Raw genomic sequence first — 27,543 nt, 5'->3', positions numbered from 1 at the left:
AAACCCACAAACTGAGAGATCATGACCTGAGCCAAAGTCGGACGCTTAACCGACTGAGCCACCCAGGTGTCCCGCCACATCTTTGCTTAAAACAACACACCTTTATTCTCTAGTAGTTCTGGAGGTCAGAGGTCCAAAATCCATTTCACTTTTCAGAGGTGAAGGCAAAGCACTGGAAGGGCTGGGCTCTGAGGAAGAATCTTTGTCTGTTTGCTTGTCTGTCCTGTAGGCAGAACTGTTCTGATAGGCTGCTGAGGTCCTTTCTTAAGGACGTCACACACACCTCTGTTGACATAGGTGTAATGGCTGAAACCAGTGGTTTTCAGAGAACAAAAATCAAGGGAATATTAGTGGGGGGATAATTCTTAACTGACTTTCGATAGTACCTTCTGTCATAGATGGAGTGATTCTCCAAACGTGATCCATGTCCTAATCCCTAGAGCCTGCGAATATATTATCTTATGTGGGAACAAGACTTTGCAGGTGTGATTAAGTTAAGATCCTGGCGTGGAGAGGTTATCCTGGATTATTTGGTCGGCCTGATGTGACCACAAGTGTCGACAAAGGGGACACAGGAGAAGAGTCAAAGAGGAAGGTGATGTGATGACAAAACCAGAGATGGGAATGACGAGCTTTGGCGAAAGAGGAAGGAGACACAGCCAAGAAGCACAGGCAGCCACTAAATGCTGAAAACCAAGAAGTCGGATGCTTAACCGACTGAGCCACCCAGGCACCCCAGGATTGAGGTTAAATGATGGGGGGGGGGGCCTGGTGGGCTCAGTTGGAAGAACTTCTGACTCTTGGTTTTGGCTCAGGTCATGGTCTCATGGTTCACAGAATCGAGCCCTGCCATGGGCAAAGCCTGCTTGGGATTCTCTCTCTCTCCCACTCTACCCCTCATGCTCACACTCTCTCTCAATAAATAAGCATTTTTTTAAAAACAACAAAACTACCCTATTCCAATTATAATATGCACAACAAAACCTCAATAACAAAATGTTACTAATGTTGAGGGAAGAAAATTTTTAACATAAACATCGTCCCTTTATCAAATGTCTAGAGAGAAATTAAGTCCCAAGGAATGAAATACAAATCAGGACACACTAAAGTTCAAAAAAGTAAGGTTCAAAACAGAATTATCTTGTTTTTGTGCATTAAAATTCAAAGGAATTAAAGTCAAAAATTCACCTCCCCCAACTTTTTATTCAAGCTGCTCTGTCTCCGCTGGAGGCGATTTCAATGTCTGGGTAGAGGCAGGGATCTTTAGTAACTACATTTTCTTTAATGTTTTTTTATTTATTTCTCGGAGAGAGAGAGAGAGAGAGAGAGAGACAGTGTGAGCAGGGGAGGGTCACAGAGAGAGGGAGGAGACACAGAATCCGAAGCAGGCTCCAGGCTCTGATCTGTCAGCACAGAGCCCGACGCGGAGCTCGAACCCACAAACTGTATGATCATGACCTGAGCCGAAGTCGGACGCTTAACTGACTGAGCCACCCAGGTGCCCCTAGTAACTACACTTTAGGCTGGATCTCACTGGAGTGGGGGCAGCTCCTACAGGGCCTCCAAATTAGAAAACAATAGTTACCCCAGCAAGTCTGTAACATGCTTTTGCCTAGAGTCTAGAGATCTATAGAACATGCAAATGATCATAGCACCAGCTCTACACACACCAGAGGCAGAAAACAAGCCAATTTTTCCAGAAAATCGTCGCGCAAACTATATTCCCAGAAGCAGTACTGTGGGTTGCTTACAGTACTTTGGGTTGTCAAAGACTGTAGCAGAGATAACAGTCTCACCAGAAGCCAGTTGATTGAGACCAAGAATCCAGAATTGGTGGACTGTGAGTTAAAACCCGGTTAGGAGAGGGGCTCCTGGGTGGTTCAGTCGGTTGAGAGCCCGACTTCAGCTCAGGTCGTGATCTCGCGGTTCATGGGTTTGAGCCTGGAGCCTGCTTCAGATGCTGTGCCTCCCTCTCTCTCAAAAATAAAAAAATAAAAACTATTAAAAAATAAATAAATAAACCCAGTTAGGAGAACTCGACTAGCTACAGGTTAATTTCTGCACAATGGCACCTTGCATTTCTCACATCCATAAAGACCCTCCTCTAGCAAGGCCTTTGAGGGGCTGTTGCCTCCTTGCAAAATTAAAATGGTGCAGTGGCGGGGCACCTGGGTGGCTCAATCGGTCAGGCGTCCGACTTCGGCTCAGGTCATGATCTTAGGGTCCGTGGGTTCAAGCCCCGAGTCGGGCACTGTGCTGACAGCTCAGAGCCTGGAGCCTGCTTCAGATTCTGTATCTCCCTCTCTCTCTCACCCTCCTCCACTCATGTTCTGTGTGTGTCTCTCTTTCAGAAATAAATAAAACATTAAAAAAATTAAAAGAATAAAAAATTCAAATAAAAAGAGTTTTAAAATGGTGCAGTGGGCAACGTCTTTGTCGATCAGCTCTTCTTTGTGGAGCTGTTCTTTCCCACCCAGACATTCGAAACGGTTTCATTTCCGAGCCCCGTTTGAATTTTAGTTGTTTACACGGCAGTGTTGCAGTGAAGGTGAATTCCACTCAGTAACACAGCTCCCAAAATAACCAGGAAGCATTTTCACTCCTCCGCTGCAGTGGCTTTTTTTTTTTTTTTTCCTCCGCCTCTTTCTGTGGAATTCCTTAGGGCCAAGAAAACCATCACTGGGGAGGGTTCCCCCTCACGTTTACGAAACCAGTTTCTAGCAACCTTGAGGACAAGGAGAGGGAGTGATTCTTGAGCCACATAAATGCAAACTCAGTCCATCCACGTTTGCCCTTGAAGATAGTTCAAAACAACATAAAAGAGGAATTAAAATTAGGGCTGTTTGTTTCCATTACCCACCTAAACCTAGTACTAGCACATGCAAAACTAATCTCTCATTAGTGCTCTGTGGTCCAAAGAGGACCCAGCTGCCCCCACGGTTTAAAAAAATATTTTTTTCCCTACTCCTTCAATATCTAAAAGGGCAGCATATGAAAAGACTGTTTCTTTCTCCCTATAATTGAACCCTTGCCTCAGCTGTAACTGCTTATTAAGACCTCTTCAGCCTGCTGGCCCCTGATAAGTCCTTCTCATGGCCCATGTGCCCTTGCCAAGGTCCCTTACAGCCTGAGTGGCTTTTTCTAAGGTCTTTTTTCCCAGGCCACAGCTGTTAAGAGCCCACGGCACCGCCATAAAAACGTACCTGGCTCAATAGAAGCCTACACACACTGCCAAGATCGAAATGTCCTGCACCCACACTAAAGAACAAGACCCCAGGGTCAAGGCCAAGGCCATGCCACGCCAGAAGCCTCAGTCACTCCACGGGTATTCATCCGCTTCTCCCTAATTGTGCACCTTATTTCTTCCACACCAATTTTCTGGCCAATGTATGGAACGTTGGAACACCGAAGCAGACCCCAGCGAATGCCACCCCTTCCTCCTTTTCTGAGTTCAAAACAAACAGAGATAAAGGAGTGGAAGGAGAAGGCCAACGTAGCACTCGGGTCCTCATAAAGCCAGGCTGAGCTCCCCAACACCGCTCAGCGGAACAAGATCCGTCAGTTCTGGTCCGCAGTGGACTTGCCTTGCTGTGAGGGGAAGCGTCCGCCTGCCCCTAGAGCAGACCTCATGCTGGCTGGGTTCCAAGGAGGAAAGTGGGTGGGAATGAGCTGAGCACCCCCAATTTATCTTCCCCAAACCTGCCCCTCAAATAATCATGCCCTTTTTCACTTCAGGGCTGCTTTAAGAAAGGGCAGAGAAAATGCAACTGCCTTCACTTAGAAGTGAAGAAGGTGGTTTGGGCTTGAATTTTTCTTTTTTTTAACTAGTAAAAATATTTTACGTATTACTTGAGTAATTAAACAGCATGAGCTTTGAAAAACCAGAATGCTGGAAGCTTCCCACCTGTTAGACTGTGGTGCCACAGCTATAATCTGAAATTCTAAAAACAAGATTTCTGGGGCGTTGTCAATTAGCATTAGGCAATGTTTCCTCAGTTGTTTTTCATATGGTCTTTATGAAAAACAGTTAAGTTTGGGGTGCCTGGGTGGCCCTGTCAGTTAAGCGTCCAACTTTGGCTGAGGTCATGATCCCCCAGTTCTAGAGTTTGAGCCTCGTGAGAACGCATTGGTCTCTTGGCTGTCAGCACAGAGCCTGCTTTGGATCCTCTGTCCCCCTCTTTTCTCTGCTCCTCCCCTGCTCACTCACTCTCTTAAAAATAAATAACCATTTTAAAAAGTAAGTTCATACATTGATTAGCTGTGCATTTAAAAACATGATTCACAATTTGGAGCAACATTTTTTTTGGTCGAAATAGAAGCTGTGGCTTCCTTTTTTTATTTCAGTTTTTATTTATTTTGAGAGAGAGAGAGCGAGAGAGAGAGAGCAATTGTGGGTGGAGGAGGGCAGAGAGAGAGGAGAGAGCCAGAATCCCAAGCAGGCTCTGCACTGTCAGCGCAGAGCCGGGCGCAGGGCTTGAACTCACTACCCCGTGAGAGCACCATCTGAGCCGAAGTCAGATAATTAACCAACTGAGCCACCCAGGCGCCCCTGGAGCCAGATTTTAATAAAGGCTTTTCTCATTACAGAGACAAATGTTTTCAGCCTTCTCGGATTCCCCACTGCCTCTTCTGTTCTTTCATTTTGTCAGCGCCCCACCCATGCGAGTCACTCCCCAGTTCCAAACTTAAATGAAATGGCCAATGTGTGAAATCTGTTTCCTGAGTGCTCACGGAGTGGCCAGATGACACCATCTGGGAGTTCAGGGGCTGAACCCTGGCCAATGGAAAGGGAGACAGGAGTGAGCCAGCAGGTAAATGCCTTCTTGTGTCTCTCTTTGTTGGACTGCTCTGAAATATATCTTCTCCCTTCCTCTCTCCCTCTCTCCTTCCCTTCCTTCCTTCCTTCCTTCCTTCCTTCTGCCTTTCTAAAGACTGAGTACTGAGTTCTGAAGAATCCCTGCTGAAAGGCCTGCTGCTGGGAAGACCACTTCCTTCCCTTTCCTCATTCTTTCCATCTGAAACTATTTGGGCTGTTTGGGGTCATTGTGCCCTTGCCTTAGGGCCAAACTCAGCGTTTACCGCATCCAAGCTCCCACAAGGCCTATATTTACCGAGTGTTTCTTAGGGAAGTAAAAACAATATTACATTACATATCATATAGGAAACCTTTTTTTCCCCATTCTATTTTATTTTTTATTAAGTAATTACATCCAACGTGGGGCTTGAACTCATGACCCCGAGATCAAGAATCGCATGCCCTACCAACTGAGCCAGTCGGGCGCCCCTAGGAGACCTCCCTTGTAAATATTTGTTCAGTTTCTATTTCCTCAAAAATCTCTAGGCTCATAGCTCGCCCATCTCTACTGCTTCTTCGACCTTCTCATCAAATTTTCTTCCAGTGATCCCCCTCAGCCTGTGGTAGGTGAAGAACTTTGGTCTTCCCTCAGCATCTTTTTTTTTTTTTAATTTTTTTTTTATGTTTTATTTATTTCTAGGAGAGAGAGACAGCGTGAGCAGGGGAGGGTCAGAGAGAGAGGGAGTCACAGACTGAAATAGGCTCCAGGCTCTGAGCTGGCAGTCAGCACAGAGCCCGACGCGGGGCTCGAACCCACGAACCGCGAGATCATGACCTAAGCGAAAGTTGGACGCTTAACCGACTAAGCCACCCAGGCGCCCCATTCCCTCAGCATCTTAATTCTCTCCACTGTCAGCCACCCTGCTTAATTCAGCAAGCCATCTAGAGTGAGCTGAGTACACAAAGTACTCATTCGTCCCGTAGACAAGAAGGAGATAGTGCCAGTACGTCATTATAATACATTTTTCCCCTTTGTCATACGGGCATAAAACAAAATTCCAAGCAGGCGAGAAGCAGAGGGAAGAAAACGTTACGTCGGGGGTGAGGCAAGTGTGGGGTCTAGGCAGGCTCGAGTGTGTAGTGCTATCTGGTGGGGAAGAAGCAGATCAGGGACAGGGATCTCCAGGCAGGGGCAGATACGACCTGAAAATGGGTTCAGAATGAGGTTGAGTCACCTGCCCTGGAGGAGGGCAAGCGCTGGGAAAGTGTTTTCAGGAAACCCTGGCACAGGCAGCAGGAGTGCAGTTTAATAACCTTATACTCAACACATGCCCCGTATGTTTACTGCCAGGATCAGAACTGATCCCAGGGCAATGACACTGATCCTGAAAGTAGACAAAGGATCACCTGCCTTGGGTCGAGGGATGAAGAACCAGGAAGCTTGGTTAATATTAATATTTCCCCTCACACCTAACAATAATACATTCTCCCTATGTATTAGTTTCCATTGCTGCTATAACAAATTACCACAAACTTAGTGGATTGAAACGACACAAACTTAATACCTTGCAGGACTGTGGGCTAGAAGTCTAACCTGGGTCTCATGGGTATCAATGAAGGTGTTGTTGACAGCGCTGCATTCCTTTCTGGAGCCTCTAGGGAAGGCTCCTTTTCCTCGCCTCTTCCAGCTTCTAGAAGCTCTGTGTTCCTTGGCTCATGGTTGTTGTGTGTGTAGTTCATCCCTTTTTACTGCTAAGGAATATTCCATGGTATGGTCACACCACAGTCTGTTTATCCATTCAATTGTTGATGGACGTTTTGGTTTCCAGTATTTGATGATTGTGAATAGAGTTGCAACAAATACTCACGTACAATGTTTTTCACATGCACTTCAGTTGTCGTTCCTCTTGGGTAAATACCTAGAATCACTGAGTCGTATGGTAAGTGCGTGTTTATCTTTATAAGGACACGCCACACAGTTTGCCAAAGTGGCTGTACCATTTTGCATCCTACCAGCACTGTGTGGGAGGTCCAGTGGTTCCACAGCCTCATCAGCATTTAGCATTTCAGGGTTTGTTTTGTTTTAGTTTGGGTTTAGTTGGGTTGTGTTGGCTTGGGTTTGGGGCCATTCTAATAGGCATGTGGTATTATCTTATTGCGGTTTGAATTTGCGATTCCATAATCACTGATGACGTGGAACATATTTTCATGTGTTTATTTGCCATCTGTGTACCTCCTTTCATGAAGTATCTGTTCAAAACCCTTTGTCCATTTTTTGAAGAGCAAACATTGTTAAAATGTTCATACTACTCAAGGCAATCCACAGATTTAATGCAATTCCTATCAAAGTACCAAAAGCATTTTTCAAAGAACCAGAACAAATAATTCTAAAATGTGTACAGAACCACAAAAGACCCCAAATAGCCAAAGCCGTCTTGAAAAAGAACAAAACTGGAGGTATCATAATCCCAGACTTCAAGATATTTGACAAAGCTATAGGAACCAAAACAGTATGATATTGGCACAGAAACAAGCAGATAGATCAATAGAACAGAATGCTGATCCAGGAAGAAAGGAGGATGCTAAAAACAGAACAAGCAGCACCCACTCCCATGCCTCCCGTGCCTTCTTAGCTTCAAATATTTGAAAGAAAACCCAGAAGTAAAGCCATGATTACATTAATCTTCAACAAAGGAGGAGAGAGCATGCAGTAGGAAAAAGACAAGTCTCTTCAAAACATGGGATTGAGAACATTGGGCAGCTACACGCAAAACGATGAAACTGGACCACTTTCTTACAATATGCACAAAAATCAACTCAAAGTGGATTAGACACCTAAATGTGAGACCTGAAACCACAAAAATCCTGGCAGAGAGTGCAGACAGTAATTTCTCTGACATTAGCCATAGCAACATTTTTCTAGATATGTGTCCTGAGGCAAGAGGAACAAAAACAAAAATTCAGATTATAATAATAAAATACTATGTAAAGGATATAGAATAAAAGAATAAAATGAAAATAAAAGAATATTTTTGCCCATTTTTAACTGGGTTATTTTCTCATTGATAAGTTTTTAAAGTTCTTGTATATTCTGCACACAAGTTCTTTGCCAGATATGTGATTCAAAACTATTTCTCCTAGTCTATGGTTTGTGTTTTCATTCTCTTTTAGAGTCAGTTTCACAAAGCAAATGTTGTTCATTTTGATGAAGTCCAATTTGGAATTTTTTTATTGAGGGATCATGCTTTTGGCATCATATATAAGAAACCTTTCCCTCATCCAAGTTCACAAACATTTTCTTCTATGTTTTCTTCTAGAAGCTTTATAGTTTTACATTTTACATTTAGGTCTGTGATCCATTGTGAGGTTTTTGCATATCCATTTTTCCATAAGGCGAAACGTGTGAGTTGAGATTCTTTTTTTTTTTTTCTTTATTTTGGCTTCTTTTTTTTTTGCATATGGTTGTTATTTGTTTCAACATCATTTACCAAAATGACTTATCTTCCTGCAGTGACTTGGTTTTGCACTTTTATTTAAAATTGGTTGGGGTGCCTGCCTGGTTCAGTCAGGAGAGCATGCAGCTCTTGATCTTGGGGTTATGGGTTCAAGAGATTACTTAGAAATAATATCTTTAAAAAAAATTGGTTGACAATACATGGGTGTGTCTATTTCTAGATTCTGCATTCTGTTCCATTGATCTTTGTGTCTGTCTTTTCAATAAACATCACTCTCGTGATTACTGTGGCTTTGGTGATTAGATAAATCTATTTTTAGTAATCTCTACACCCAACCCGAACTCATGACCCCAAAATGAAGAGTCACATGCTCTACTGACTGAGCCAGCCAGCCACCCTTAGGTAAATCTATTTTTTTAAGTTTATTTATTTTGGTGGGAGGGAGAGGGAGAGCACAAGCAGGCTAGAAGCAGAGAGAGGAGAAAGAATCCCAAACAGGCTCTGTGCTGAGCCAGACACAAGGCTCAATCTCCGGACCGTGAGATCATGACCTGAAACAAAATCAAGAGTCAGTTGCTTAACCGACTAAGCCACCCAGAAGCCCCTAAATCTATTTTTTTAATCCACAAATTTCCATCATTCAAGATGTGTCATCTTGAGCAAGTTACATAACCGCTCTTAACTTCAATTTTCTCAGCTATAAAAAGGATATTAGGGTGGCTCACTGGGTGAAGCAACCGACTCTTGATTTCAGCTCAAGGCATGATCTCACAGTTGGTGAATTTGAGCCCCACATGGCGCTCTCAGCTGTCAGCACAGAGCCTGCTTGGGGTCCTCTGCCTCCCTCTTTCTCTCTGCCCCTCCCCTGCTCTCCCTCGCTCTCTTTCTCAAAAATAAACATTAAAAACAAAAAAGGATCTTAGTAGTACCTATGTGAAAGAGGACTATGTAAAAGCACCAAGAAGCGAAGGCCCAGGAGGCATGGGAGTGGATGCTGCTTGCTCGGTTTTTAGCCTCCTCCTTTCTTCCTGGATCAGCATCTCTTTCTTTGGGGGGAAACGGTTCTTACCCATGTCAAGCACATGGTCCTATTGTAGCTGCTAATCATACTACCATGTCCCACCCCCCAGGCCGCAGGGAATGGTCAAGGGATGGTCACAGGCACCAAGCACTGCTACTTAGAGATTTTTCTCCCCTTGGTACTAAGGGAGATTGAATTCCTGGCCCTAACTTTTGCTTTCCTCTCTACCCGCACACTTTACCATGTAATTTGCAGTTTTTCTGACTCAGGAACAAGTATATTTCCTTGAATTTTACCTTTGGAGTTGGCCATGTGACTTGCTTTGGCAAACAGAATGAAACAGAAGAGACAGAGTACCAGTTTTGCCTGGAATTCAAGAAGCCATAGGATATTTCTTGTCCCGGGAATAGGTAAGGAGAAGAAAAGTTTTTCACTGGAATGAATATTGAGTTTTGATTAGACATCAAACTGGACAATTTTAATTACTGAATTGACACTGTGAAAGAGGAATTTTATTATGAAAGAATGAGCTAGGAAGCTCAGGAGAAGCTGAGACTCAAACAGGAACAAGTGAAGGCTAGTGACTCCCACTAAACAGATCTTGGGGGGGTGACCCTACATGACATTGCATTTTTATTATACCTTCCTCCACATCATGCTTATTCAAATATTTTTAAATTGTTGCACCTTCCAGTATCTCTTTCCCTATTATCCCTATTTTATCGGACTCTAATCCTTTTCAACAGCTTTCTCTTGACTTATTGACACACTTTCTGTTCTCTCTTTTCTTTTTAAAATTTTCCTTTGATCAAAGCAATACATTTTCCTCCTCGCGAATCTCAGTAGTAAAGAGCAGAGAACTAAAAACAGCACTCCTTTGCTCCTTTCATGCAGTATCATTCTAGGTCCTCCAAAATGGAGCCACCAAAATGTAGTTAGACATGCAACACGTTTACTAGGGGAAACATCTGTAGAGGAAGTGAAGAGGAGCCAAGGGAAGTTGGGGAAGCTGCCCAGCCACGATGCACATCTGACCTTGGGTGAAGGAGAGCGGGAAGGAAGGAAGGTTGAGTGAAAGTGTCTTGGATCGCGGTGCGGTTCTAAAGAAAGTTCGGCAAGGCCACTGGGGAGTCCTCAAGCCAGTCGCCTGAAACCCACACTTGACTTTGGGCTGAGGCCATGCTTCCCAAGACTGCCTCCAGCCAATGACTGAACACAATAGCCATACAGAAGTAAGACCATACCTGGGAGCCATGAGACTCCTCTGGCTGTTCTTTCCACACGTCTCAATCCATCATGGCTTTTTCTGTCTTAAACCTGTCACTCCTTATACCTTCCTTCTGTGCGCCCTTCCACACCCATTGTAAGCTGGACCCGGGGCTGCTTGCACTTCTGGAGAAGGCTCTGTTGTAGACAGTCGGTAGAAAATAGATTGAAGCACAGGAGAAAAGAGATGGAGGAAGCCACTTAAACTCGACCTTAGTCTGGGTAAAATGAGGTGGTGTAACTCTTGAAATCTAGCATTATTTACCAGAACAGGTCATTCAAATGAGATAAGGTAATTTTATCCTGGAGTCTACTCTGTGCATTTCCCATTTCGTGGCGGGAGGCAACTGGTAGTTGATTCAGGGGTCAGAGGTTCACTCAGGTCTCTCTCCACACAGAGAACTGACTAAGAAGCACTCTACTGACCCTCCAGAATCCCACAGCATGAAGTAAAGGGAAAGTAATTGTGACCCGCAAAAAACACATTGTAGCAGATGATTACCACAGCCACAGAGGAGCCTCGGGAGCAGGTCCACAAAATGTCTACCTCTGTAAACCACACATCCACGCACTGGTAACACCGGAACATGACATCGTAATCCCCCAAGCTGAGGAGCACCAGACTATACATCATATTTCCCAATCATGCTCCTCCCTGCCTTGGTTCCTTTGTAGATTTTGTTTAGCCACAAAGGATGCCCCTTCTTCTACTCTTGATTGTTGAATTTGGGCCCAGCAAGTTCCTACGTATCTTTCAATAGTTAACATAACATCTCCTCCACAGAGCCTTCCCGAAGCTGCCTTCTCACACATATACGCTCACAAAAGGTTATTCTTACCTATCTCATTGTTCATAACTTATTGTACTGTGATCATACACACACACACACACACACACACACACACCCCTGAGCTCCTTAAGGGCTTGAGAGCAGAGATGATTATTTTTTATACCTAATGCATAGCATACAGTAGGTACTTAATACATTTTTATTGGAAGAAGGAAGGAAAAGGAAAATGGATACAGAAAAAAAGAAAACTGATACATAACTTCTTTCCAGATCGATATTTTTCTGAATTTTGTGCAAATGAGCATCCTCAAAGTTACATTAGGTAATTCTTCCTCATACCAGGTGTGAGAGCCATTGTTCGTACAATAATTTTAGCTATCTTAATGATTCAGCCAGATGACCAGAGAAGAAATTATGCCAAGCACTAATGCAGTGAGATCATACCAACATGCTCTGGTTCTCATTTGATTAGCTAGGAAATATTGTGCTTAGTAATGAGGCTCTGGCCCTAGGAACAGGTCTAAGACATCAGCCCTAAAGAAAACATACCTACTATTCCAAGATTGGGCCATGTGACATTGGATTATTAAGTAGTGTTACAACATGCCCTTGGCTTTGAATTGTTCCCAGCGTTCCCGAAGTAAAGAATAATGTGTAGGCAATGTTCACTTCACACACAACAGAGCAACTAAGGACACCAAACACACGCTCCGGCTGCTAAAACGGAATGAACAAATGTGTTTATATGAATATACTATGCAAAGGGAAGAAAGCAGGGAGTCATGGGAGTGAATGCTGAGGAATATTTGTGAACAGGTAAGGAGAGGAAATGTTTTGAAAAGTTGCCCCATGTGTGTATGCATCAGCCTTGTGCAGTTAGGCTTAATTAATACTGAATTACAATCTTATTAGTAATAGCTGATGTTTTGTAGCACTTTCTTTGGACGTCATTTCCACACGTTATAAAAATGCTTTTATAAAGCACTTTCAGATACATTATTTCAGTGGCTCATGTGGACCACCTTATGGGGAGGTTATTCGTTTCCCTCATAAGCTTGGCCTAGACACCCGACGCGAAGATGATGACCCCACCTACAGGTCTGTGGTGGCGCATTGAGGAAGACTCAGATTTCAGCTAATCAGATCCCCGCCTCCGCCCACCCAACCCACTCCCACCCCCAGTTGTGGGTGTATTCCCATCCAAAAAGCAACTGGCTTTCCCAGGATCTAACTGACAGGCTCAAAAGAAAACCTAAGCCTTAATTATTCTTTACAAAATTACCTTCAAAACCCAGTAGACAAGAAAACCACCCTAGGCCCTCCTTATCCACACAAATGAAATAATCTGTAAAAAAAATTTTTTAATGTTTTTCTTATTCTATTTTATTTTTGAGACAGACAGAGTGTGAGCAGGCAAGGGGCAGAGAGAGAGGGAGACACAGGATCTGAAGCAGGCTCCAGGCTCCGAGCTGTCAGCACAGAGCCCGATGTGGGGCTCAAACTCATGAGATCATGACCCGAGCCAAAGTCAGACATTCAACAGACTGAGCCACCCAGACACCCCATGAAACGATCTTTCTAAGGAGTCTCCTTGCTAAATTAACAAATTAGCTAACTTCACTTGGCTCTTCTCTTGCTAAACTTCCCCCAAAACAAGCTGGGTCCCCCCCTCCCAGGCAAATGAGATAGGAGGTAGCAACCTAACACATACAAGTTTAGCAAATATAAGACTTTGGATCAGGTCATCTTACCTAACTGACAAGGTGGCCTTGGAGAAGCACCAGAATCAATATGGAGCTAAAAAACAACAGGACCTTAGAGGCAAACTCATATTTTAATAATAACCTCCTTCCTTAGGGCTTCCAAGCCTCTTTTACCATAAAACGGCCTTATCCCTTAAGAAGGGGTTTCCTAACCTTAAAATGTCGTGGCCTGCCACAAAAAAAAAAAAAAAAAAAAAGAAAAGAAACAAGAAAAAAAGTCTACTGATCATAACTAAGTAGCATCCTCTGTCTCTGTCTTATTCCTAAAGCAACTTTGGAAAGTGATACTGTTCTTTCCTTGCCGAGGAGAGAGGGAGACTAAGGTGCAAGAGATACTAAGATTTTCCTATAGTCATTCCAAAGTTTAGCAGGAGCTTTGTTTTTGTTCTTAATGAAACAATTATTAAAGATTAGGGGGTATCATTTTTCCATAAATGGCAAGATATTGCTGGCCAGAAATATTTAATCACTATACACTCTTCCAATCTGGCAGAAAGCGAAAGAGAATGGTCTGGGATCGAGTGTCACCCTGGGCCACTTGGTCTTGTTCTCATTGAGATTATTTACAAGGATAACAGTACAGCCTGTAAACCCAGGCGAGAGTCAGAAGAGTCAGCGAGACCTAAATTTGAGCCCTCATTCAGCTGCCGAATGTGACAGGGAGCAATAGTTAGTTCCAAGACTCAGTTTCCTCGTTGAAACAGCTATTTCTCGGAATTTTCGTCAGGAGTAAAAGAAATAATGTAGATAAGTGACTTAGCACACACTGAATGTCCCATAAATGTTGGTTCATGTTATTATCTGTTTATGCGCAGGGAGAGAACATCTGCTTCTCAGACTGTTGGGGATTTTTTTTTCCCCTAGGTGCAAATCCAACCTAGGTACTTCAAGGAGGTGTAAATCAAAACTTAATATTTGCAATCATTTTTTTTTTCCTATTTTTTCCCCCACGGTGAGCAAGGGGTAATCACAGATGCTATTAAAATTGAAGTGGCACCTGGTGCCTGGGTGGCTCAGTCTGTTAAGCGTCCGACTTTGGCTCAGGTAATGATCTCATGGTTCGTGGGTTCAAGCCCTGTGTCAGGCTCTGTGCGGAAAGCTAGCTCAGAGCCTGGAGCCTGTTTCAGATTCTGTGTCTCCCTCTCTCTCCGACCTTCCCCTGTTCGTGCTGTCTCTATCTCTCTCTCAGAAATAAATAAAACATTAAAAAAAATTTTTTTTAATTGAAGTGGCATGGAAGTTTGCAACAGATACTTCAGGTGCAAGCTACTATTCAGTTACTTGCATTCTAATGCATTTTTTCCAAATGAGAGAGAGTGCAGAGACATAATTAATGAACAAGAAATGTTCAGGTAACACTGGGCACATTTGCCTTTCTATGTGCAGGGAGAGAAAGACCGAAGTCCAGTGCCTTAAGGGACCTTAAAATTTGTAGTAAGTTTCCAATTACCTGTTTGAGCCAGGCTTGGAAGGAACTGTGGAACTGCCCAACCCATTTTCAAGGAAACAAGAGACCTAGATATTAAGTTAGCACATCTAGTTCACAAGAACACTATGCTATATTACAGCTATACGATTACATTTTCATAAGCCCTTTAAACAAGAATGAAATGTCTCCTAAAAGATGTGAAACTATCTGCCCAACCTGAAGATGAAAAGTTCACTAGGAAGATGTGATGTGAAGCTTAGAGTAAGTTAATAAAGTAGATTTTCCCTTTATAGAGATTTTTAGCATATGAAATGTATCTTTACCCTGCAAGTTACTCCAAGATAGATTTTTTAAATATTACTTACAGTTGCTCCCCAGGAAATGATACATTTCAAATGTATCTTGATTAGACAGTCCCATGTAACAAAAGTTTCTTTCCTTGAAAACGTCTGCAGGAGTTCAGAAAACACAGTAACTTCACTTTACTGTAAAAGTGATACTCTTTTCCTGTGCCAGCTTTTGCCTGCTCCTTTTTATGACACAAAGAATACCCATCTTCTCAATCTCCCTAGCTTTCGGGCCACCTAACAACGGCACAATGCAAATCACTCAGTAACTACATATTTAAATAACCGCTGTAGAACAAGAGTTTAACAGGGGGGGGGGGGGGGGGGGGGGGGGGGGGGACCAAAATCAATGACCCTGTGCAAGATCTGTATTCTCTTCCTTCAGAGCCTCCCCCACTATCCGTCCCCACCTGTCAAGCCAACTTTATCTCTCTGTATGGCCCGGAACACCCCCTCTCCCTCCTGGAATCTGGCTCTTTGCATAGCTAACCAATCAGAATCAGTCCCTTGCTCAAAAATCCTCAAGGACTTCTATATCAGTTAAGATGTGCATTTGGCAGCTAGTAACAGAGACCAGAAATAATAGTGGCTTAAACCAGATAAAAGTGTATTTTTCTTTTCCTTAGAGGAATTCTGGAGATAAGCGGCACAGAGCTGGCGTGGCATCCCCTATAGTTTCTGGATCTTTATCCTCCACAATGCACCTTCTATCCTCAGAAACAAAGGGTGACTCCTCAAGTTGCATCCATCTTATCCACCCTCCGGGCAGCCAGAAGCGGACGGACGGGCATATGTCAACCTTTTTTTCAAATGCCTTCAGGGGCCTAACGGGGTCCAGCACACTTGACAAGCACTCTTTAAATAACTACCAGCTCCATGAATGAATCAATTCTGCCACAGTACTCAAGTCAGGCGATTTATCATTTCCAAACCTTTGGCAAATGTTCACAGCAGACCCAGGGCACCACATTAGGAACTATAAGGCATAGTCTGAAACTCTTAAAAGGACACCCCGCTTTAAAACAGCTATATAACTGGCTTTCCACAATACCTGAAATTCCCAGGGTTGGAGATTTATTCTGTTGGGTTAGGAGACTGTGTATCCCGTCAAAGGCACTGTATTATGCTGAGGAATCAGAGAGTGTTAAAATCAGTAAAAGGCAGCTTCTGACACACACACAAACTTAAAGCACGCATGAAATATAACTCAAGACTGCCTAGAAGCACAGGAATGCCAAAATCAATAGGCATTTCAGAGCAGGGTAAAAGGTCCAGGAATGTCACTTGGTAAATGTGTGAGTCAAGTGATTTGTTACTGCACTAACAAGGTGCAAACAGAAGACGTGAATTTAGGGGAGGGAGGGAAACTGCCTGGAGCAGCAGCCTGGTGGCTGCTCTAATTGTCCCCGCGTTGCCCCTGTGCAGTATGAAGGAGTGGGCGCCTTAGAAAAGGGATGGTCGGGGCACCTGGGTGGCTCAGTCGGTTAAGCATCCGACTTCGGCTCAGGTCATGATCTCGCGGTTTGTGAGTTCAAGCCCCGCGTCGGGTTCTGTGCTGACAGCTCGGAGCCTGGAGCCTGCTTCGGATTCTGTGTTTCCCTCTCTCTCTAACCCTCCCCTGCTTGAGCTCTGTCTCTCTCTCCCTCTCAATAATAAACATTAAAAAATTTAAAAACAAAAGAAAACAGGATGGTTGACAGACAACCAGCGAGGAAGATCAGAAAGTCAAGTTAAAAACCATCTGTCACACAATGGACAGCAAGGATGGCTTGGGTGTCATAAAGGAGGTGCCGGGTCAAGAACCCAGCTCTGGGTTCCAGTCCTGCCTCAGCCACCCCCTAGTCGGGTAACTTTGGGCAGCTGACGACCTCTCTGGGCCTCAATTTTCCCCAAAGAGAGGCTTGAACCAGATGATTTAAGATCCCTCAACAGTGTTAATGTGACCATTACTTGATACTAAGAGCTCCTGCTTTAGCCAATCCAGAAATGGCTGCTGAAATCTGTGAGAATGAGTGTTTAAGGAGGAAGAGCGGGTCTTCCCGCTAAGGCCTGGGAAGACAGGACGTGGAGCCATCGTGTGGAAACAAGGTGCCAGACCCAAGAGGCCCCTCTGCTCTCTGCATCACAGGCCTGGGAGTGAGCTTAGGACTTACCCAGTGAGCACAGGGAAGGACTCTTCTTCTATGTGTGTGTGTGGGGGGGGGGGGGATATTCCAGAATACTCCAGAGTCAAAAGATACTAACAAAATGGCAAACACACACATAGCTATTATTTTTATGCATGCTTTGTTCTAAATTCTTTACCTACTTTTAATTTCTTTCTAGAGAAAGAGGGCTTTAAAATCGTAAAGAGAGAGGCGAAGCAAGAAACAGAATTAAGGTACGTAACATACTTGGCCCAGGGCCTGGCTCATACTAGGCACTCATATTGCTGTCATTGCTGACAAATAAGGGGCTCAAGGAGACGATCCCCCCACTTCCCTCTCCCACATAACCACCCTCTGCCTTCTGCAGATGGAACTCCACTCCAGCATCCATGGGCTTCCCAGCTCTGCTCAGGTATATCACCCCACCCTCGGGCCCTCGGCCACAATCTTCAGTCGAGGATATGCTACAGATAAGCGGTTACTAAGTGCTTACTTCCTCCTCTCTCTCCATCACAGCTGCTCCCTTTTGAGTGAAGATTTGTTTTCCTGGCAGAGGGGAGGCAGGGAGGTGCAGGGCAGAAAAGAGAAAGGAAACAAAGAGAAGGTGTAGGAGTTATTTCAGACCCGGGTGTCCGCTGGTGCTGCTATTCAGAGCTTTTGTTTTCGAGCAGTATAAAGACTGACCCTCTTCCTAGAGACTGAAACCAAAGCAACGGTGACTGGGGCTGGGAATTACAGGTCACTTAGATTCGCTCCAAAAACACCCAAGTTGACAGCTGAGGAAAGGAACAGGGAGCAGTGAATTTGTGAACCCCTCGCACAAGCTTAAGGGACAGCTTCTTGCTGGGTCGCAGACCAAACGCAGGTGGTTCTATAGGCTTAGCCAGCAGAGGTCTCTCTTTTCCTAATCTTCCGTTTAAAAAAAAAACAACCAACAACAACCAAACTCCATGAGCTGTCCATTTTTATCACCCCTCCTCTGAAGTCTCTTTCCAAAACCAAATAAATAGTGAATCCTTCGGCCAAAGCACTTGTAAGCATTCAATCCGGTCGCCCAGTGAAAATGGAAGACAAAAACTGTTAAGAAAGGGATTTGGCATTCACCCCTAAGCTGTTCACCTGCTTGGAAGATTCACACCAACTGTACTGGCAAAGGGCAAAACATGGGCTGGCACCCAAAACAAGTAGGCAACCAGCTTCCATGAGAAGATGAGGCAAGCTGAGCCGGTAGCTAGTGGGTGGAGGCAAAGTGGTGAGATTCACTTCCTCAGCTCCATTGTTTACAGACCAACAGCAGGCCATCGTTACTTTCGGGGAGGAGGGCGAGTCCTCCATCAAACTTACAATATATCAGTTGTGGTCAGTAAACCTCCTGATGGTCCAAGGACTTCATGTCCCCTTCATTTACTGAAGCCAGGATTTTTCTTTTAATATTATAAAATCATCTGTAATAGTACAATTATATATAATATCACATATAAAATTAGATATAATATCAACAGATCTCAGTTGAAGGTCATTTCCTTAGGAAAGGCTTCCTGGCCACCACCACTAAGTTAGGCGCTCTATTATAATATTATAATATATTATATTATATTATAATATATATTTTAAAAATATATTTATTTTTGAGAGAGAGACAGTGAGCATGAGTGGGGGAGGGGCAGAGAAATAGGGAGACAGAATCTGAAGCAGGCCCAGGCTCTGAGCTGTCAGCTTAGAGACCGCCGCAGGGCTCGAACCAATGCAGGGCTCCAACGCACAAACCATGAGATCGTGACCTGAACCGAAGTCTGACGCTTACCACTGAGCTACCCAGGCACCTCGAGGCCAGTTTTAAAATGTGTTTTATACTGTGTGTATTAAACAGCATCACCTGAAACATGAAGGTGCGAGCCTACAGGTCATGATCTCACGGTTTGTGGGTTCCAGCCCCACATCGGGCTTGCTGCTGTCAGCCTGTCAGCACGGAGCCTTCTTCAGATCCTCTGTCTCCTCTCTCTGTCTCTCCCCTACTTGTTCTCTCCAAAAAATAAATAAATATTAAAAAAAAAAAAAGGCGCAGGCCTAAACATTCTTTCCCACCTCCTGTGGAAATAATCCTGATCAAGACGAAGGGCTTTGACTAGAATTATATAAAATGAGGAAATAAGCAAGTTTAGCTGAAGCTGCACAAGTCTCTTTAAGTATCCAATGGCTTCCCATTGCTCTTAAAGTCAAGTCCAGAATTCCCAATGTGGCTTCAAAAGCCTGTCATGTCTGGACTTCCCCATGGCTCCTTCGAAGCATTCATTCCCAGCCACAAGCACCCTCCTTCACTTCCTCAAAGTCCTTCCCTCAAAGCCTGGGTCACTCTCCTTCCCCTCCTTCCTTAAACTGGCTAACTCTTGCTCAGCCTCCAGATCTCAGCTGAAGGTCATTTCCTTAGGAGAGACTTCCTAGCCGCCACCACTAGGTTGGGCACCCTGTTTCGAACGCTTACAGCATTCTACACGGCAGCCATTACAACACAGGGGACTTCTGGGCAAGGACAGAAGGCCCCTCATGGACAGATGGGTTTTTAAAGGCTTGTTTCTTTGGGGGGACCACAGGCTGGCTTGGGGAAAGAGTTTGGATGTCAGGCCCCCTTTACTCCCTCAGCTAGACACCTTTGTAGGGGGCCCAAACTGCAGGAGCGTAAGACAGTCTTTGAGGTCCCTTCATAACACTTATCCTTCAGAACACTCGCCTAAATTCCATGTAATAATCATGGCTGTGAGGTCCTGTCCATCTACTCCAGCAGCCCAAAGAGGGCGACACTCCCATTTGCTACGCTGAAGACACTGGCCCTCAGCTTGATGAGTGTGCACGCAAAAGCGAAGCCGTGTTTGGCACAACTAAGCAACCATTAAGTTATCACACGCTTTTTTCTAGCAAGATAATAAATGTTCACTGTTCAGCTGCACTGTTGTACTGTCATCTTCCTCTGACTCTTGCGAATATGTGGTTTTCAGCCAAAAATCAGGATTCCAGCTTCCCTGGAAAATAACCTGATCCACAGGGATGGACTACGTGATCCTGAGTAGGAAACAGAAATCCCAGATTGTACGCCAGAAGGAACCTATAAATCAACTTGTTTAACTTCCCCATTTTACAGGAAATCAAGGATTAGAGTATTGAGTATTTTCATCTGTAAAATGAACATGGGACGCAGTGATCTTCCATACCTAGTATTCTGAGATTCTAAGATGTGCCTCACGTCAGTCCTATAGAGAGTGACAGTTCAAGACTGGTCTCGTTAGCAAACTAGAAATGTAAAACCATTTCCCGAGCGCCACGTCCTAAATAATAAAATTAAGACAGGGAGTTAATCTGCTGAATTCCAGAGAGAATCCTCAAGTGTGCCAAATGCCAATGATCTAGGAATGTGAGGTTTGGGATAATGTTACCCACACGGTCCCTTGTGCCAAAAAGATGGGGTAGGCTCAATTTTCCATGGTTTGTTAAGATATTCCTGAGTTAATGGGAATGATATTTATACCTTGTTTATGTGCCCTGGGAAGAAAACCATATACCTCCCCCCCACACTCCTCATAATTCATATATGGATTTAATGATATCTGAAACTAGGCAGAAAAAAAGGGGGTAGGCATTATAGAAATGCTTGTTCTCTGCCAACGTCTGCGAAAAGAGACTGTAAGACACAAAGAGAAACTTACTTTGCATTAAAGAACTGTAAGGGTAATTATTTTTCAAATTTGCAATATCTTTATGGTTGTTTCTTGTTAAAAGTTGTTTACAAAAATGAGGTCATACCTTAAATATTCCTCTGTGCCTGTTTAAATATTTATTGACAACTTTTCCTATTGAGGTAGATAAAGCTACCTGGGGTGTTTTGATGACTGTGATTTGTACCATTCCATAGTTAGTTCAAACAATGAATCCCGTACTCCTGTATCTAAGGAGTTGTTCAGTTGTTTACTTTTTGTTTCTTTTTATAATCGAATATATAACTTCACAAGGGTCATTCTGGTAAATATATCTTTAGTCATAAATCTGATTATTTCCCAAAAGTAAATTTGTAGAAGAGGAATTGTTAAATCAAAAAGTAAACCCACAGTATATAATGTAAAATATAGTGTGTGTGTGTGTGTGTGTGTGTGTGTGTATACATGGGGAAGGGGCGGGGGAGAGATTTAAAATTTTTCCCATGTGGTTGGCTATAACCCTATGGCCTTACACCATTTATTCCATAATATAGTCTCTCTCTACTGATTTGATATTTTGTGTTTATCATATAATGAATTCTGCTTGAAGCTTTTAAGAGAATAGAAAACTTGAAGGAAAAGCCAGATAAGGTGATGATTTTTGGAGAGGCTCAGATCATCAGCTTATAGGATTAAAAGCAGAAATAAGGGCACCTGGTTAAGTGTCAGTCGGTTAAGCATCCGACTTCGGCTCAAGTCATGATCTCACGGTTCGTGGGTTCGAGCCCTGTGCCAGGCTCTGTGCTGACAGCCAGCTCAGAGCCTGGAGCCTGCTTTGGATTCTGTGGCTCCCTCTCTCTCTGACCCTCCCCTGCTCACACACACACTCTCTCTCTCTCTCAGAAATAAATAAAACATTTTTAAAAAATAATAATAAAATTCGATTATTTAATAAAAATAATTTAAAAAAATAAAAGCAGAAATAGATGAGAGGTGTCAAGAAAGGTGGCTGTACTCCCTTAAAGAGGCTGACTCAGCTAGAGATTCCAGTAGGGTGCTGAACAGGAGTGTCCAGAGATAATATATTTGCTGTGAGTCAGCTTTAGTAGTAAAGCATCCAGTCTGTCATCAGTAGGTATCATGTTAGCTGTAGGTAATTTTTGTAGACGTTCATTATCGAATTTAGAAAGTTTGCTTCTATTCCTTTTTTTTTTGCTGAGTTTTTATCATGAAGGATGTTGGACTTTTTCAAGTGCCTTTGCTGCATCAACTAATAGGATTTACGATTTTTCTTTAGACTGTTAACAGGGTAGGTGATATTGATTTTCAAATGTTGAACCAAACTTGCCAACATGGAATAAAACCACTTAGCCCTAGTGTTAAAAAAAGAAAGAGAGGCTGATTCAGGAGGCTTTCTATGGGGGAAAAAAAAAGTGATGGCACTAAGCCAAAGACTAGCAGGTTTGGACTGAGAGGAATTTTACACTGAATTTGAAAGGTGGTCATGGCTTCTACACATGTAAACTCTTTGCTTCTCTGGTCACCAATGAAGCTGGAAAAAAAAAAAAAATCACCCAGCCTTGGATGGAAGGAGGGAAGGAAAGGTTAAACTATCAAAAAAGGATAATGGCCATCTTTGTATCTGAGTGATACTAATTGCAACTATATTTGCCTAAACTTGTATTTTCTGTATATAACTTATATCCCAATAGTTTTAAACTATGGTTGAACATGCTTTCACATTTTAAAAGCCTTTTGTTCCCTTTTGGAAAACTGTGTTTATATCTTTCTTATTTTTATGTTGGTTTGCTTTTTCTCATTGATTTGTAGAAACTCTAGATTTACCAGGGAAATTCGCCCTTCAGTATATGGGGTGTGAACGTTTTCCCAGATTGCCATTGTATTTGTGTGAGTGTGTGAGTGAGTGTGTGTATGTATGTATGTGTATGTTATTGATTCAGTACCACAAACAAATCTATACCAGGTCCTTTCTGAGGTAATTAAAGATGGCCCTAAACTGAACAAATGTCTTATTTTTTAAGCTTTTTAAAAATTTGTGTGGGGCGCCTGGGTGGCTTAGTCGGTTAAGCGTCCGACTTTCGCTTAGGTCATGATCTCGCGGTTCATGGGTTCGAGCCCCGCGTCAGGCTCTGTGCTGACTGCCAGCTCAGGGCCTGGAGCCTGCTTCAGATTCTGTGCCTCCCTCTCTCTCTAACCCTCCCCTGCTCGCACTGTCTCTCTCTCTCCTAGAAATAAACAAAACATTAAAAAAAAAAAGAGGAAAAAAATTTGTGTTAAATATACATAACAAAAAGTTTACCATTTTAACTATTTTTTGCAATATATTAATTCTGTTTATTAAATATTCAATAAAATATGTTCTTCTTAAGAGTGGTAACAGCAGTAGGGTGCTTGGGTGGCTTGGTCAGTTGAGTGTCTGATTCAGTTTTGGCTCAGGTCACGATCCCACGTAGGACTGAGCCTCTGTTCAGCTCACCAGTGGCAGCACAGAGCCTGCTTGGAATTCTCTCTCCCTCTCTCTGCCCCTACCCAGCTTGTACGTGCCCACTCTCTCTCTCAAAATCAATTTTAAAACTTAAAAAGAAAAAAGGAGTGGTAACAGCAGTAATCAAAACTGAGAAATAGCAGTGCCGAGGTGGCTTAGTCCATTAAACAGACTCTTGATTTCGGCTCAGGTCATGATCTCATGGTTCATGAGTTCAAGCCCCGCATGGGGCTCACACTGACAGTGTGCAGCCTGCTTGGGATCCTCTCTGTCTCCTTCTCTCTCTACCCCTCTCCCCATCCCACACACAAACTCTCTTGGTCTCTCTCTTGAAAATAAACATTTTTTTTTAAACTGAGAAATATACTTACAAGGTTAATATAGCAGATTGTGGTTGATTACTTGAGAATCCAAAATAAGAACTGGGTCTCTCTGTTAATTATATGGTTTATAATATGTAATGATTAGTATTTATTATATAACAGTTACTGTGCTAAGTACTGCATACATTATCCCACTGAATAGGTTAATAACCTTAGGAGAGAGTTAAATGCATCCTCATTATATAGCCAAAGAAATAGAAACTTTAAAAAGTGAAGTAACTTGCGAAAGGTCTTATGAGTTAGGTAACTGAGACTCAAACCGAAGCAGTCTGATTTCAGAGCCTAAAGTCAACCACCATACCCGTGTCTCACAAAGGATTCATAGAACACTGTGTATGAGATTCCTGTAGACAGAGCATGGACAGACTTTAACATGTTTCCAGTAGTTGGGTGTGTATATACGTATGTATGTGTGTTTGTATGAATGTAAGTATAAACACATGTATGTATGTATTTAAATACACATATAATTTGCCACTTTAACCATTTTTTATTTTTAAGTTTATTTATCTTGAGACAGAGTGCAAGTGGGAGAGGGATAGAGAGAAAGGGAGATTAAGAATCCCAAGCAGGCTCTGCTTTGTCAGCACAGAGGCTAATATGGGGCTCGATCTCACAAACCAGACCATGAGATCGTGACCTGAGCTGCGATCAAGAGTCGGACGCTAAACCTACTGAGCCACCCAGGCCCCCTAACCATTTTTTAAATGTATAGCTCAGTGACATTAAGTATATTCATATAGTTGTGCAACTATCAGCCCATGCCATTGTCTCTGACTTTGCTATGAAAGCTTTTGCCGTGCAGAACATTTTTACTCTTATGTCATTTAATGTAACTATATTATATGTAATAGATTCTGCTTTTTCATAGATGGAAAGACTTTTCTAGCTCTGAGATTATATTTTCTAAAAGTCCTCTGAAGTTTCTTCTGGTGTGTCTATAATTTCACGTTTTTACACTTCACTCTTTAATCCTCCAGGAATCGATCCTGGTATAAAGTATGAGATAAAGATCCCACTCCATTTTTTAAATTAAATGTCAGGAGGAATTATATTTCCAGCTAGACAAATTCATTTTAAGTCCAAATGGCAAAAAAAGTCAAGCGAAAGCATCCAGGAAGATTCTGAAAAAAGGAAGATTAAAGGGTCTGGTTGGATGTGGAGTATTCGTGCTACCAGAAATTAACACATATCCTAAAATTACAGTAATTAATATAGTCCTGAGTGCATAAGCTGACAGAACAATGGAATGGAATTGGACAATCAGAACTTGCTAGGATTTAATAAACTTAATTGTCTTCTTTATCATATTGAATATTTCTACCCAAGAATATGGAGCACCCTTTCATTTGTTCAAGTCTTCCATTAGAGATACATCCACAGAATGAGAACATTGTTCCATCCGCCCCCTGCCTTCCCATCCACTAAAGAGTGACAAGCAGTGAAAAGTTACCTGTGGAGGCTTTGATTGGGGTCTAAACTGTTTTCCAGTGTCATACCTAACATACTGGATTCCCCAGTCTCTATTTACATAATGTGGAAAGCTGTTATCAAGTCAGATTTAATCAGACATATCTGTACCATACTTCCATAGTCTGGGCTCAAACCCAATACTAAGTGTTAAAGATGAAACAGTAGGTGTTAGGTGTGGGCAAAATTCTTTTTAAAGTTTCCAGAGGCTGAGTTTGGGCTTTGGGAAGTTAGGATGGCAATTGGAAGTTACCAGCTAGTCCTATTAACCAGCCCTCTCAAAGACAGTGTTTCAAGTGATCCTAAGAGTGGGTCTAGAACAGCAATGTCTATTAGAAATAATGGGAGTCACATATGCAAATTAAAATTGGCTAGTAACCACGCTAAAAAAGGGGAAAAGAAATAGATAAAATTAATTTTTTTAATGTTTTTATTTATTTTTGAGAGAGAGAGAGACAGTGTGAGCAGGGGAGGGTCAGAGAGAGAGGGAGATACAGAATCTGAAGACAGGCTCCAGGCTCTGAGCTGTCAGCACAGAGCCCGATGCGGGGCTCGAACCCACAAACCGTGAGATAATGACCTGAGCCGAAGCCAGACGCTCAACCGACTGAGCCACCCAGGCGCCCCTTAAATTTAATATTTTTATTTGACCTAATGCATCAAAAATATGATCACTTCAACATGTAATCAATACAAAAATTATTAATGAGATACTTCACATTCTTTTTCATACTAATTCTTGGGAACCTGGTGTATGTTTCACAGCTACAGCACATCTCAATTTGGACAAGCCACATTCAAACGCCCAATAGCTCCATATGGCTCTGGCTACCATATTGGACAGTACAACTCTAGAAGAAATGTTCTAGAGTTTCTAAAATTGCTTAATCTATTGAATATCCAGAAAGTCCAAGATTGGAAATACCATATCTCAAGGATCTAGAACAGACTTTGAAAGTAACTAGTCCTCACACTCATTTGATATTTGTCTCTTGTCTATAATGTCCTTATCAAGGGGTCATCCAGACTAGTGCCTGACTCACACTTCAGGGATGATGAGCTCACTGCTTCCTGAGGCTAGCCAGTCCATCTGGGGACTTTCTTAACTCCAACAAATTCTTACTAAGGGCACAGGCAGGTTGGTACACGGTGGTCCAACGAGCTTAGTTACGTTGTGTAAGTAAAGCGTTTCTTACATCAATTAAGTAAAGGATTAATTGGCTAGAAAGGACTGGAGGAGGAAAGAACTAAAAAATGGCCGGGGAAGTTAAGAACTGTTAAGACTGAAGGCTGGGGCTGGACGTCGGGTTAAGATCATTAATGAGCTACACTGCCGCAAGAGACCCCAAAAATGTATACATGCTAGTTTCAGTAATATGAAAATAGAGTGATTTAGAGAATAATTTGAGTTATTATAAACTTTTGAAATTTTCACAGCAAAGTAAAATATAATTGAGTTATAATTAATGAAGGATATCGTTTCTATTAGACCCGTAATACAACCAACAATATCCTAAATCTTAAAGTACTTTATCAAAAGAATTAATTTCCAGACCCAGAAATCAAAAGGCACTTGAAAGGCCTTATTTCCTTTCTCGGTTTTTCCCCTCAATTTTATTTTAACATTTTCCTTATGCAAAAGCACTCTGGAAATCAAAGAGAGAAAACTTTCCTGAAATTTTTTCAATAAAAAATGACAGCGACTGGCTGAATTATGATGGAATCTGGCTGGGTAGCACTTGAAATCATAGACCTGATCTATCTTTACATCTCCCCTGTTTCTTTCTCTTTCTCTTTTCTTTTTTTTTTTTTTTTCCCTCCAGGTTGTAAGATGCTCTTTTCTGAGCCACCTTCACCCCCAGTCCCCACACCCCCCAAGTCTACCTTTCCAAGGCAGGGGAAGGTGCATCCTCTCCTGGGCTTCCGTCAGCGCCTCCCTAGCACCTCTGGCCAGCAGCCGGCGAAACGGCGCGCCCTGCACACCCATTAACGTTTTATACTACATCTCCGACCCCGCCAAAGCCGCTCGGGTTTGTTTACCGCGGTCCCCCGCTCCCCCACCCGCCTGCACACTGTCAACGGCGCTTGGGGGCAAAATTTTGGAACAGATGCTCCGCCCACCCGCCTCCCCAGAACCAGCTAACGCTCCCCCGCTTGGGGTGCTGAAGCGGGTTTCGTCACACGATGTGGGGTACCGTACTTTTTACCAGCAAACAAGCATCCGAAAAAAAAAAAAAAAATTCAAACTGCACCGAGCGGCCAATGGGGAAGGAGCGGGAGGTGGGCGGAGGAAGAGCGAGGCGGGCGGGGCGGGCGCGGGGGCTGGTACCGCAGGGGATTCGTGAAAACGCGCAGGGCGCAAGGTTTGGGGCTTTTTTTTTTTTTTTCTTCCCTTTCCCTCTCAAACCAGCTAAAGCGCGAGACGCTGGAGCCTTCCGGATCCACCTTAAATTTTCGGTGGACTCGGCGCAGGGGTCAGTGGGC

At 43.1% G+C, this 27,543-nt stretch overlaps 1 long non-coding RNA gene across 1 annotated transcript in view; it reads right to left on the bottom strand.

Moving 5' to 3' along the window:
- Window positions 1-27,056, bottom strand: part of LOC120236893 — a 46,903-nt gene extending 19,847 nt beyond the window's left edge. Inside the window, exon 1 of the long non-coding RNA XR_005529795.1 lies at window positions 26,944-27,056. This is a non-coding gene — a long non-coding RNA (uncharacterized LOC120236893). The remainder of the gene's footprint in view (window positions 1-26,943) is intronic.
- Window positions 27,057-27,543: the final 487 nt, after the last annotated feature.

This window comes from Hyaena hyaena, unplaced genomic scaffold (assembly GCF_003009895.1).
Source record: "Hyaena hyaena isolate Hyena2069 unplaced genomic scaffold, ASM300989v1 scaffold_164, whole genome shotgun sequence".
In the NCBI taxonomy this organism is placed as follows: domain Eukaryota; kingdom Metazoa; phylum Chordata; class Mammalia; order Carnivora; family Hyaenidae; genus Hyaena; species Hyaena hyaena.
Note: the sequence above shows the minus strand (reverse complement) of the source record. Positions and strands in the feature narration are given on the sequence as shown.